The sequence below is a fragment of the Pelodiscus sinensis genome, chromosome 3, assembly GCF_049634645.1.
Source record: "Pelodiscus sinensis isolate JC-2024 chromosome 3, ASM4963464v1, whole genome shotgun sequence".
NCBI classification, from domain to species: domain Eukaryota; kingdom Metazoa; phylum Chordata; order Testudines; family Trionychidae; genus Pelodiscus; species Pelodiscus sinensis.
Genome location: NC_134713.1, coordinates 70,684,012 through 70,698,409, shown reverse-complemented (window position 1 = coordinate 70,698,409; position 14,398 = coordinate 70,684,012). Strand labels below are relative to the sequence as shown.

The following is a 14,398-nucleotide window of genomic DNA, read 5'->3' as shown; positions in this document are numbered from 1 at the left end:
ATATTGGGTTGAGTTTCTGGTCATTATTAACATTTTTAGTGAAGGATGAAGCAAAATAGGCATCACACACCTTAGCCTTCTAAGGCCTGGTCTATCTTAGTCTGAAATAACCCCCACCCCCGCCCCCAACACCCGCCTCCAAGTTCAAATTTATAAGCAATGTGTCCACTCTACAAAGCCTGTCATTCCGAAAGAAGAGGCCATGGAATTTGAACGCTGTACTCCTGCTTTTCATGAGGAATAATGATAATTCTGAACTTTAAGTCCAAAATAATGTTAGTGTGGATGCTCCAGTGCTACTAATTTGAACTAATTGGCCTCCAGGAGGCTTCCTGCAGCTTCCCAGAGTGTTGCCTGTGGTAGTGCGTACACATTAATGAAGCCTAACTTGGACTAGTTTTGATGCTTCCCCATAGTGAGGACACAGAAGTTTGAATTTGTTACATCAATAGTCCATTATTTAAATTTAGTAAATTCAAAATAATTTTCTAGCGTAGATCTCCTTTGCTTCGGTCTTCACGACTGAGGATGCTAGGGAGATTCCCAAACCTGAGCCATTATTTTTAGTTGACAAATCTGAGGAATTGTCCCAGATTGAGGTGTCATTAGGGGAGGTTTTGGTACAAATTGATAAACTTAACAGTAACAAGTCACCAGGACCAGATGGCATTCATCCAAGAGTTCTGAAAGAACTCAAATGGGAAATTGCAGAACTATTAACTGGTTTGTAACCTATCCTTTAAATCAGCTTTTGTAGCTAATGACTGGAAGATAGCTAATGTGATGCCAATATTTAAAAAGAGCAACTACCGTCTGGTAACTACAGACTTGTAAGTCTAACGTCAGTACCAGGCAAATTAATTGAAACTATAGTAAAGAATAACATTATCAGACACATAATTTGACCATAATTTGTTGGGGGAAAATCAACATGTTTCTGTAAAGGGAAATCATGCCTTACTAATCTACTAGAGTTCTTTGAGGGGGTCAAAAAACATGTGGGCAAGGGGGATCCAGTAGATAGACTTAGATTTCCAGAAAGCTTTTGACACGGTCCCTCACCAAAGGCTCTAAAGTAAAATAAGCTGTCATGGGATAAGAGGGAAGATCCTTTCATGGATTGATAATTGCTTAAAAGACGTGAAATAAAGAGTAGGAATAAATGGTAAGTTTTCCGAGTGGAGAGAGGTAACTAGTGGGGTCCCCAAGGGTCCGTACTGGGACCAATCCTATTTAACCTATTTATAAATGAGCTGGAGAAAGGGGTAAACAGTGAGGTGGCAAAATTTGCAGAGGATACCAAACTGCTCAAGATAGTTAAGACCAAAGCAGACTGTGAAGAGCTTCAAAAAGATCTCACCAAACTAAGTGATTGGGCAATAATATGGCAAATGAAAATTAATGTTGGTAAATGCAAAGTAATGCACATTGGAAAAAATAATACCAACTATACATACAATGTGATGGGGAATAATTTAGCTATAACTACTCAAGAGAGAGATCTTGGAGTCATTGTGGATAGTTCTTTGAAAAAATCCACTCGATGTGCAGTGGCAGTAGAAAAAGCAAACAGAATGTTAGGAAACATTGAAAATGGAATAGAGAATAAGACAGAGAACATTTTATTGCCTCTATATAAAATCATGGTATGCCCACACCTTAAATACTAAGTACAGATGTGGTTGCCTCATCTCAAAATAGATCTATTGCCATTAGAAAAGGTTCAGAAAAGGGCAACAAAAATGATTAGGGATTTGGAACGGGTCCCATATGAAAAGAGATTAAACAACTGGGGGCGTGTCTGGACTATAGGGTTTTGTCAACAAAAGTGGCCTTTTGTCGACAAAACTATACCTGCATCTACACTACCGCCACGTTCTGTCAACAGTAAGTTGACAGAATGTGGCAATTTTGTTGACAGCAGTGAACCTCGTTTTACGAGGAAGAACGCCTTTGTCAACAGAGATCTGTAGACAAAAGATGTGTGTGGACACAGGGAGCCAGTTCTGTCCACAAAAAAGGCCTCCAGGAAGAAGCCCTGGTGGACAGTCTAGCCTTTACATGTACAGCACCTCTGTGGTTTCTGGCCACAGCCTCTTAAAGGCACAGGCACCCAGACAGGCCTTGCTGTCTAGCAGCTAGCCTGAGCACCCGTGCCAGCCGTGACAGACATGTCCCAGCCTCAAGGACCCCCAGCCCTTCTCGAGACAGAGACGAGGATGCACCCAGGAGCACCAAAAGGCAGGCACCAGCCTGGTCAGGGCCAGAAATCCAAAACCTCCTTGAGCTCTGGTCCCAGGGAGAAGCCCTGCAGGCCCTGCAAACATGCCGCAGGAATGCAGACATTTATGAGCACCTGGCCCAGGGACTGGCCACCAAAGGGCATCACCCCAGCACCATGGCACAAGTTAGGGCTAAGGTAAAGGAGCTGCAGCAGGGATATGCCAGGGCTCGGGACCAGAGTTCCCACTCCAGGGCAGCCCCCAATTCCTGCCCTTACTACTAGGAGTTGGAGCAGATCCTGGGCGGTGGGGAAGCCCAGACTCTACTGCGTGTGGTGGAGTCTGGATTACCCCACCACATCGTGGACTGACCCCTGAGGGAGGACAACCAGGCAGGAGTGGTGGGAGAGCTGCATGAGGAGGAGGAAGAGGAGGCAGCAGGGACCCAGACCCCAGAGGCCTCCCAGGGGTGCCATTTTAAAAAGGCCTGCCGGCAGAGAGGATTGGCAGTGTGGGGAGCCAGCTAGCCCCATTGTCACTGTGGGTCCCCTGTGAGGCTTTCAGGCCGCTGCCCAACTCACACACAGTGTCATGTGTAATACCCCTGAGTCTCCTGTCCAAAGGAGAGCCCCTGACAGCGACGGCATGCCCTCAGGGATAGCAGGGGTGCACACAGACAGTGATTGTCTCCTCTTCTTTTCCTCCACAGCGATACCCTCTACCCAACAGCGGAGGACCACACCCGCCGCACCACCATCCTGGACCCATTGCACCCGCAGGCAATGGTGGGTCTACACGGACCTGCTGAGGGAGCATGTAGTGGCCCTGCAGGACCTGAACATGACCCTCCAGCAGAGGACGGAGGCAGAGGACAGGTGGCGCACCAGGCTGCTGGATGAGCTGGTCCAGCAGTGCTCTGCCATCTGTGCCACAATGCAGGAGGTCTTCGGCTTGCCTCCCCCTGTCACAGGCACCGCTCCTCCTGCACACCAGGCCCCTACTCCCCCTGTTCCTCCAGCCCCCCAGTCCTTCCAGCCCCCATTTTCCCCCCATCCCCTTCAGCCCCCCCATCCTCTCAGTCCCTCCTGCTCCTGAGCCCTCACAGGCCCAACAGCTGCTCCCCCCTCCCCCGCCCAAGCCAGGACTAGGTCTCACTCCACCCGATCCAAAGGCCGTGGCGATGCCAGGACACAGGAAGGTGGCAGGACCCTGTGATCAGGGAAGCAGTGGCCTACTTGAGCTCCCCTCCACCCTCCAGGTTTTCACTCCCCCTCTCTTCTCCAGGTTTTCAGTCCCCTATTACCCCAGTTAAAGGTCATTTCAGTTATATAACAAAATCTTATTTTTGAGTGAAATATTTACCTTTTCTATAAACATTTGAACAGTAAACAGATTTTTTTTTAAACTGCACACTTTCTTTACTGATAGTGTTTCAAATAAAGAACTAATGTCTGTGTACAAAGAAAACCGGGTGTGTATGTATTCTTTATGGGAAGAGGGTGAGTGTAGTGGAAGGATAGCTAGGGGGTGTGCCAGGCCAAAGCCCCCATGGGGGAGGCCCTGGGGAGAGTTAGTGGGCTCCTTCTGAGACTCTCTTCCTCAGGGCCTCTCGGATTTGGACACCAGCCTGGTGAGCCTGGTGGATGGCAGCCGTCCAGGGCTGCTGAAATTGCCTCTCCTCGCCATCAGCACCTGTCCCCCACCCCGGCAGGAAGGCCTCCCCTTTCCTCTCCACCAGGTTAAGGAAGGCACAACATGCAGCCACCACATCCGGGATGTTGCGTTCGCCCATCTCCAGGCGTGTGAGGAGGCAATGAAACCTCCCTTTCAAACGGCTGAAGGCACATTCCACCTGGAAGCAAGCTTGGCTAAAATGCATGATGAAAAGCTCCTTGCTTGCATCCAGGTGGCCAGTGTAGAGCTTCATGAGCTACGGCATCAGGGGATTGGCCGCGTCGGTCACTATGCACACCGGCACCTGCACATCCCCCGCTGGGGGAAAAATGTTCCTGCCTGCAACGTGCGGTACAGGTATGAGTTCCAGAATATGTAGGTATCTTGTGCCCGTACCAACCACCCAACACAAATGTCCATAAAGCATCCCTGGTGGTCGACTAGGGCCTGCAGTACCATCGAATAGTAACCCTTCCGGTTTATACATTGGGCTGCTCGATGGGGCGGTGCGCAGATTGTGATGTGTGTCCCATCGAGGGCTCCTCTGCAGTTCAGGAATCCAAGGGCGGCAAAGCCGGAAATTATGTTGTCCATGTCCCCGAGACAGACGAGCCTCTTCAGCAGCTCCGCATTGATGGCCCTCACCACCTGGAGCACGAGACAAATAGACAGACATAAACCAGGGAGCTAGACAGGTTACCTAAGCATTTGGGAGGAGAACTCCCCCCCCCAACCCCAACCCACCCCTCCCCTTGTCAGGATGTCCCCCTCCCCCACATCAGTCCAGAGGTGGCCGAGGAGCGGCCTCCAAGTGCCACTCCATCCCCCACTCCCTCTTTCCCTTGCCTGGCAGTCCCCCTTTCTCAACCCCCCCTCCCCACTCAGCAGGGCCTGGACGCCGAAAGTGACTTACCTCCATCAAGAAAGCCCCGATGGTAGACTTCCCCATGCCAAACTGGTGTTCCATGGAGTGGTAGCTGTTGGGGGTGGCCAGCTTCCAAGGGCGATTGCGACCCGCTTCTGCAGCAGGATGGCGGGCCACAGGTGGGTGTCCTGGTGTTCCAGAGCAGGGCCGAGCAGGGCACACAGCTCGAGGAATGTGGCCTTCCGCATCTGGAAGTTGTGGAGCCAGTGGTCATCGTCCCAGAGCTGCATGATGAGCTGGTCCCACAAGTCCAAACTCATCTCGTGCCTCCAAATCTGCCTGTCCCCAGAAAAATTTGGGGGCAAGGGCAGAGATCCTGCATCCCGGAGGAGGGTCTCCTCGGTGCAATCCAGGTCCATATGGGACCGGAGATCATGACAGAGTCATGCAGATGCAGCAGAAGCTGCAATACGGCAGCGTGGGGCCATCACCTGCCCAGGGGAAGCTCAGGCTCCATGGCCAAATAAAAGGTGAAAAGTAGGGGAAAAAACCCAGAATATAAACTGCTGTGGTGTTCAAGGAATCAGGGCAACCAGAGCAAGCGCTGCAGCAGCTTTGCTTTCCCTCTAGGAGATAGGCAAGCCAGAAGCAGGAACAGAGCAATGGCTGTCCAGGGGGATCCCTTTAAGCATGTGTTTCTGCAAAGGGCAGGCAGCAGCACCTGGAAATAAAGGCTGACCCCATGCTCTGCCAGAAGCACTTACGGGTGCCTTCTTTTTTCGACAGAGCAACTGGCAGTCTGGACGCTCTTTTTCAAAAAAGCAGATAGATTTTTCGATCCGCATAATGTAATCTAGATGCCCTTTTTCGACAGAGGGATGCAGTCTAGACGTAGCCTGGGACTTTTCAGCTTAAAAAACAGGAGACTGAGTGAGGATATGATAGAAATCTATAAAATCATGACTGGCATGGAAAAAGTTATTTACTTGTTCCTATAACATAAGAGTCACCAAATGAAATTAATAGGTAGCAGGTTTAAAACAAACAGAAAGAAGGTTTTCTTCACACAGTGCACAGTTGGACTTAACTCCTTGCCAAAAGAGGTTGTGAAGACCAGGACTTTAACAGGGTACAAGAAAGAACTAGATAAATTCATTGTGGTTAGGTCCGTCAATGGCTATTAGCAAGGATAGGTAGGAATGGTGAATCTAGCCTCTGTCAGAGGCTGGGAATGGATGACAGGAGAGGAATTTTTTGATTATTCCATTTTGTGTTCACTCCCTCTGGAGCATCTGGTATTGGCCATTGTCAGAAGACAGGATACTGAGCTAGATGGACCTTTGGTCTGACTCAGAATGGTCATTCTTATGGCCTTAGTGTCCTAAGTTATCACCTCTCTCTCTACATTTCCCTTTGTCTTTCTTTTGCATACAAGGAATTGTAAAATGCATTTTGCATTGCCTTTCATGGCAGTTGCTAGTTGTAACTCATTTTATGCCTTAGCCTTTCTGATTTTGTCCCCACATGCTTGTGCTACATTTTTGTACTCCTCTTTAGGAATTTGTCCATCAACAAGCTGCACCCTAACCAGCCACTTCTTCCAAAATCTCCCTGAGATCTGTCTTTTTCTTTCTATCTTTAAATCTCATCCAGGCCTTCATCTTCTCCTGTCATCAGTTCTTCAAGGTCTTCCTTTCTGACACTGAGCTTGCCCCCCTTCAATCCATACAAAATGCTACCACTTGCTTTCTTCTCCAACAAATGTCTCCAACTGCTTTCTTGCATTTCCATAGAGACAGAGAAATAATGCCTTTCCTGAGCTGGCCCACTAGACTACTACCCTCTCTCCATTCAAAATTAAAGATCACTTCATTCATGACACTCATCTTCAGCTACTTATTCATTTACTTTACAGGTCACTGCTCATTTTTACAAAAAGAAGGGGTCAAATGTTAGGCAAAATGCATTTTGCAAAGATACTGAAAGATACTGAAAATAGCATGGGTCATTGACACCGTGTTGAATGGTGGACGAGGATGGATATGTCATATTTTTAAATTAAAAAAAAGAACCACAGAGCTAACCATATTGGTGCCTACTGTCATGCAGATCTTTGAGTTGAAGTATGATATAATCTTCTCCCACTCCTATCTGTCTCTGTCTTTATGTGATTTTCAGAGCAGGGATGGTACTATGCTGCCTACAAGTAACTAGCCATCTCTTAGCATGGTTGCAAGGATTGTTTGGGATAAATCATGTATATAAAAACAACACCATGTCATTAGAACCTTATATTATCATGAGGTGGCTGGTCACCACCTGGCCATTTGTATTGTTTATCCTTCCATCTCTCTGTCTGTTTAGTGTTTATAGAGTGTAAGTACTTTGGATTAGAGCCTATGTCTTTTTTTATATAGGAGCATGTATCGTGCCTGGAACAGCGTTTCTCAAAAAAGTCTGTGAAGTCACTCTGAGACACCTGCTAACTGGCCACTCCAGTGTGTTTATTTACTGACTCCACAACCACAGAGCCTCATGGCTCCCATTGGCTCCAGTTGGCTATGGATAGCCAAGGGGAGCCGTGGGAAGTGGCAGCTTGGCCCACACCACTTCCTGTGGCTCCCTTTGGCTGCCAATGGCGAACCAGAGCCAGTGGGAGCTGCAAGGCTCCATGGCTGTGAAGACGGTAAATAAACACATTGGCGCAGCCAGTTAGCAGGTTTCTCAGAGTGGATCCATGGACCACTTAAGCTGTGTCCAGACTCAGGGGTTTTTTCGGGAAAAGTAGCCTTTTTCCAAAAAAACTTCCCCTGCGTCCAGACTCAAGCCGCGTTCTTTCGAAATTAAATTGAAAGAAAGCGGCTTTTCTTTCGATGGCGGTAAACCTCATTTCACGAGGAAGAACGCCTTCTTTCGAAAGTTCCTCTTTCAAAAGAAGGCGTTCTTCAATGTAAATAGGGCTTCTTCAAAAGAGAGCATCCAGACTCACTGGATGCTTTCTTTCGAAAAAGCAAGCCGCTTTTTCGAAAGTTCAACGTGCAGTCTAGACGCTCTCTTTCGAAAGAGGCTCTTTCGAAAGTATCTTTCAAAAGAGCCTCTTTCGAAAGAGGCTTGCAGTCTAGACATAGCCTTAGAGAAACACTGGCCTAGAACATTAGAGGAACGGTAATTATGTGGATCCTGCCTTGAGGAATTAAAAATACAATTTATATTGTTAAAAACATTAACAAATAGATAGTGAAGAACAGGGTGCCAGCATGAAAGGAGGGGAGTTCACACAGGGACTTTTTATTTAAAAAGACATTTTGTTTTGTTTTGTTTGTTTTGTTTTGTTTTTTGTAATGCAGACATAGTCAAGAGTAAGAACAACAGTGCAGTATGCCTGAATAGTGATTATTGTTGGAACACCAGCCAGAAGAAAAGTTTGAGAATCTTGAAGACTTGTGCCTTTAATGGACAATTATCTATGTTTGTTGAAGCTGGAGTGATCAGCTGCTCTTTTGAACTTGGTATGAAACATGCTTGTGTCATCTGCTTCCGATATCTTATCATTCCCACAGTATTCATAAACATGAACCTCTTTGACAGATGAGTGACTCTCAACTAAAGCACAAACCTTTCTCTGACCCAGCTGCTTTCAAAGATAGCAGGCCTCTCATTTTCCATGTGCTGAAATGCCATTAAACTGTGTCCAGTCATCAAGGCAACCCAAAAACATTACCCACCACATTCTGTTTTCTAGTGAGATTCTCTGCCAGTCTCCTGTTGGATTCTCAGCATATCTAAGCAGGAATCACAGCCAGGAGCGACTCACAAATTATAGCCTGTATCCAGGTAACAGAATAAATCAGAGTACATTGTATTTCTCTCTATGATTGCAAATCAAGTCCAAAATATGGATGTTGCTAATTATTTTGCCACCTTATGCCCTCTTTCCCATTTGGCCTCCCTTTTCATTATCAGCTTCCGTTCCACTTCACCTTTTGGTAAACTCACAAGTGTGAACATATGCCTATATATAGTTATTTGTTCCTCCAAATTAATTCCTATTTTGCATGTAAAATAATTATTCCCCGGGTGATTAAGCCAAAACAGGTCTGACCATGCCCTAACACTAAGTAACCCAAAAAGCATAACTGATCACTGCGCCTGTATCATTGCTCTCAAATGTCTTTCATTTCAAGGGAAATCACTCACTTTAATCCCAAAGTTACCTCTATTTGTCAATTCCTGACTTTTATTGCCAACAATTATTTAAATCAGAAATAAAGAATCATTAAACCGATACAGAAAGAATTATTTACACTAAAGGAAAAAATCCCACCGCATTTTATGTTTTCTGCATGTGTAATTTTTGTGTCCTTCATTTTCTGTTGTCACACATTGTGCCCAGTATGGGCCTTAGCACAGGAAGAAGTATGTCTATGGTTCTTGGCTGCCCTGTATCTACCAAAACCATTCACCCCTTCAGATAACATTGAAGTAAGGTTCTTCCATCAAGTCCCACTGGGAACATAACACTTTTTCTCAAATAATCTGTAGATGGGTTTACTAAGCTATACAAGAACAAAAATTAAGTGGCCAGATAGATAAGGAAACATCTTTTATTGGACTTTCCACCATCTCAGCAAACATGGGCGGCCAGTGTCCTGGCCCCTATCCTTGTGCCCAAGGCCCCTCCCATTTGGCCCCCCTTTTTCTACTTCCCCATCCCCCGCAGGAGTCCAAAGTAGCCCCACACAGCCCCCATGCTGCACAGCTAAGGGGCGAGACCTTTGCACCAGCCAGCACAGCCCCAGTGCCATCGCCCCTTGAGCAGCATGACAGCAGCACCCCCGCCTCGGTGCTCTGGGTGGCTGGGCAGCATGGTTGCAGCATCTCCAACCTTGGGCTCGCAGCAATACAGCTGCAGCCCCTCCCCCCAACTGAGGGCTCTAGGGCTGTGTCTAGACTACATGGCTCCGACAACAGAGCCATGTAGATTAGGATTATAGGCAAAGGCAAATGAAGCCGCGATTTAAATGATCGTGGCTTCATTTACATTTACATGGCTGCCGCGCTGAGCTGACAAACAGCTGATCAGCTGTTTGTCGGCTCAGCGCGCTAGTCTGGACGCTCCCCTGCCGACATCAAAGCCCTTTGTCGGCATCCCCGTTATTCCTCGTGGGATGAGGTTTACCGGGGCTGCCGACAAAGGGCTTTGATGTCGGCAGGGGAGCATCCAGACTAGTGCGCTGAGCTGACAAACAGCTGATCAGCTGTTTGTCGGCTCAGCGCGGCAGCCATGTAAATGTAAATGAAGCCGCAATCATTTAAATCGCGGCTTCATTTGCCTTTGCCAAAACAACAAATCTACATGGCTCCGTCGACGGAGCCATGTAGTTTAGACATACCCTAGGTTACCAGCACCAGAGCACTTGGCAGGTAGTACAGTTCCACCATTAGACACCTTGAATCCCTGAAGGAAGCAGGCTGACCAGCTCCAGCCAGCCTGGGCCAGCCAGGGCTAGGATGACCAGATGTCCCATTTTCTTAAAGACGGTCCCAATATTTGGAACTTTTTCTTATATATGTGCCTATTACTCCCCACCCCCATCTAGATTTTTCACACTTGATATCTGGTCACTCTAGCCAGGGGATGCAGAACACTGGGACAGAAGAAGGGGTCCTGGCTTGAGAGCAAAACATAGATGGGACCCATGGCAGCAAACAAGCCCCTGCCATGCCACCAATGAGTGACTGGCACCCCTGGTTTTCATTATTCACAGATATGGTTGATTAAAACATAGAATAGAACCCAAAGATAACAATCTGATAAAAGATTAGAGAGACAACAGGTGAAAGATGTCGCTTTGTTTTAATGGATAAAGGTATGTTAATTTTTAGTCTTTGGTGGAATTTTCTATATACATTTATCAACTTTACAAAATCACTTTTCCCATGTGCCTCCCGGCAAAAATATCCAACCTCATACTTTAATTTCAAAAAATCATAAACCTGCTCCATAAATGGTATGGCATTATTTCACCCAAATTTGGCCATGGCCAAGATTTTCAAAAGTGATTAGTGATTTTGAATACCTTCATGATCCTTGAAGAGGTCTAATTTGCAGAAAGTGCTGAAAGGGGTCTAATTTTCAGAGAGTCCATTTCCTGGAAATCAGGCCCCTTTATGGTCTTTCAAGTAGGACATCCAAAAATTGAGGCACTCAGAATCATTAATCTCTGCTGAAAGTCTTAGGTCTTATCACTAAAATATAAACTAAAACTATTCCTAATCACACATAATGTTTTTTTATATCTCCAGTAGAAGCGCTTTACATCTGACAAAATGGCTACTCCTCCTAACAGTAACATTATTCAGCCTACAGCACAGAATTCTGGGGAAAAAAATATGGGAAGCCAATTGCTTTAGGCATTTAACACTAGACTAAGGAAAAAAAACCAAAAATGTATTCTGTGGTTAACCCTGTTAGTGAGAGAAGCTGAGCTACAGCATTAAGGGTACTATGAAATGTTTTTGCTATGAATACATCTAACCTGTAGCTGCCACTAAACTGCTGAAAGGTACAAATCAGAGGAAAGGTGTAAAATGATATAGGGGAGCCTATCCTGGTATAGTTATTAAGCCTAAGTCTACACCAGACAGGTGTAGACTTAGGCAGGTCAGCTTAAAGTACTCTGTCTAGTTACACAAAATGGATAGCTCGATTCGGCTTACCTTAAACCAAGCCACTGCAGCGTCAACACTTTGGGCGGCCAATGGGAGCACACACTCCCATCAGTTTCCCTTACCCCTCACAGAATGAAGAGTACAGGATTTCAGTGGGGGCTTCCCTCAGCATTTGATTTGGGGGTCTATACTAGACCCACTAAATTGAATGCTAGAAGGTCGACCTCCGGAGGGTCGATCTTCTACATAGTGTAGACGTATGCTATGGGGCTGAATTAGAAAGTTATAGCAGGAAAAAGCATAGAACAGGAGAATATAAGTTAAATTCTAAGAAGATGAAAATTAAAGCCGTGAAATTTACACCAATTTAGATTACCTTACATTTAGATAGAGTCCCTTTATGCCTACTGACCTCATCTAACTTACATAGTTACTGCTTTTGGAACTCAGAGTGGTCAAGTAGTCTAAGTGGTTCTAAGCAGTTAGAGCACTTTAATAACTTTAAAACATTCAAAACTAGAACTGAGGCCAAAAATGCCAATTTATGTCAACCAAGCCATTTTGTGAATTCATGCTGATTTTGGGGGCGGTTCGGTTGAAGAAAGAAAAACCACTGGAAATCTGAAAACAGTTCATTTTGACATTTTATAAATTAAATATTTTGATTGTTTAGGCTACTGTGGATGAGTCGTGGGGTGCGATCATCCCCTACCGGGCGGGCAGGGAGGCTCAGTGAACCCCTTCATCCTCTAACCTGGCCCCCGGCCGAGATTCCTGGTCGTACTTCCCGTAAGATGGGTGCGATCACCCTCTCCCAGCAGGGCAGGAGAGGGGGGTTCGGTGGACCCCATGTCTATAACCCGCCTTAGTGGGGGGAAGAGGGTTTGCGCCCTGTGTCTTGCCCCTCAGAGGGGCAATACCCTGGCCGGCCCTACCGGCCGGCCGCCGCTGTTCGCACGTCTGTATGCGTTCTGGTTCTGAAAGGGGTCAGGTGCTCAAGGGAAGTTGGGAGGGGTACCCGGGCCCACCCTCTCTCCGGGTCCCAGCCCGGAGCCCTAAGTGCAGGGGCTTGCTGTTGCCCCTGTACGGCAGATGGGGGGGTGTTTCCTCCCGTAACATGTCTGCCCATGGTCACCAGAAGGCCCCTGCCCTGGGCTGCTTCCTCCCTTCCCCCGCTCCCCAGAGCATCTCTGCCGTTCCCCAACGCCTACCGGGATTCTGGGGTCCGGGTCCGGGGTTGTTCCGCAGGAGTCCCGTCGGTCCTTCTGTTCCCGTGGATCTTGTCCCGGCCGAGTCACTCTCTCCACGGATGGCGGGGTTTGTCCTGGTCATCCTCTGATCCGGGACTGGCCGACCGCCGGCCGTGGGAGCTGTCCCGGGAGCCCCTGGGATGGGGACGAGCCACCTGCCGGTCTTGGGCACGCACCCGGTCCGTCCTGGGCTCTGGTCTGCATCTAACTCCCTGGGAGGAGGCTGTTCCCCTCTTCTCTGCTGGCAGGCCTTTTTAAAATGGCCTGCCGGGCCAGCTGCAATCCAGAGGCCCCGCCCCTCCGGTGACGTGGCAGCTTCCCCAGCCACGTCCCGGATGTCAATCCCCACAATGGCCCCTCTCTGAGTCCTCCTGGGGGAGGGACTGGTGGCCTCCCGCTGGCGCAGGTGCGGCAGCAGGTTCCGGCCCCGCCGCCATTCTCCGGAGGCTCCGCAGCGCGGGCAGGTTCTGCCTGCGGCCCTGCTCATTCCCTGGCGGCCCTGGCTGCTCGGCGTGCGCGCCGTTGGTGGCCCGTCACAGCTACATTCACAAGGGGACTTAGGTGCCATTCACAAAACCAACAAGGAAGAGTTAAAAATGGTGCCTCTGTCATAACTAGTAACACCTGGGATGTAAATAAGACACATTTTAAACTCTGCATTTCATCAGGGACTTCAGTACATATCTCAACCCCCACTTTTTGGGTGAGTGTCCTAACATACCTGGCTTTTCTGGGGCAGGGATCTCTCAGGGTATGTCTACACTACAGCGCTAATTCGAACTAACTTAGTTCGAATTACTTAATTCGAACTAAGCTAATTCGAACTAACGCATCCAGACTAAAAAACTAGTTCGAATTAGCGTTTTGCTAATTCGAACTAGCATGTCCACACAGAGTGGACCCTGAACTGGGGTTAAGGATGGCCGGAAGCAGTGTTGGCAGGGCATCAGATGAGGACTTAGAGCGTGGAGCTGCTGTCTCAGGCTAGCCGAGGGCTGTGCTTAAAGGGACCCGACCCCCACCCCGGACAGACAGTTCTCAGGGGTGCCCCGCTTGCAAAGCAGTCCTTGCTTGGATTGCCCGGAGTACCCACACTGGGCACATCACAGCACTCGGCCATCAGACCGGCTGCACTTGCCGCAGGCTGCCATCTGGGGAGAGGGGTAATTGGGGGGGCTGCAGGAGAGGTTCCACCCCCAGAAGCCCGCCAGCCCAGTCCTCCCCAATCAGGAGCTCATACCCCATTCCTCCCTCACCTCCTTCCACTTACCCCTCCCTAGCCCCCCATCCTGATGTACAAAATAAAGGACAATTGTGTTCAAAAATAGAATCTCTCTTTATTGAACAAAACTGGGGGAGACTGGGAAAAGGAGGTGGGAGAGGGGAAGAGAGAGGGTGGGAGAGGGGAGGGCAACTACAATGATGAGGGGTTTGGAACAGGTCCCATATGAAGAGAGGCTAAAGAGACTGTGACTTTTCAGCTTAGAAAAGAGGAGATGAAGGGGGGGATGTAAAAGCACGAGTGGGGTGGAGAGGGTGCATACAGAAAAGTTCTTCATTAGTTCCCATAATAGAAGGACTAGAGGACACCAAAGGAAAGGAATGGGTAGCAGGCTTCAAACTAGTAACAGATAGTTCTTCTTCACAAAGCAAATAGTCAACCTGTGGAACTCCTTGCTGCAGGAGACTGTGAAGGCTAGAACTAGAACAGAGTT

At 48.0% G+C, this 14,398-nt stretch overlaps 1 long non-coding RNA gene across 1 annotated transcript in view; it reads right to left on the bottom strand.

Annotated features, from left to right (window-relative positions):
- LOC142827610 (uncharacterized) overlaps nt 1-12,950 on the bottom strand; it is a 61,311-nt gene extending 48,361 nt beyond the window's left edge. The window contains exon 1 of the long non-coding RNA XR_012902304.1: nt 12,645-12,950. This is a non-coding gene — a long non-coding RNA (uncharacterized LOC142827610). The remainder of the gene's footprint in view (nt 1-12,644) is intronic.
- Between the last annotated feature and the right edge of the window lie 1,448 nt (nt 12,951-14,398).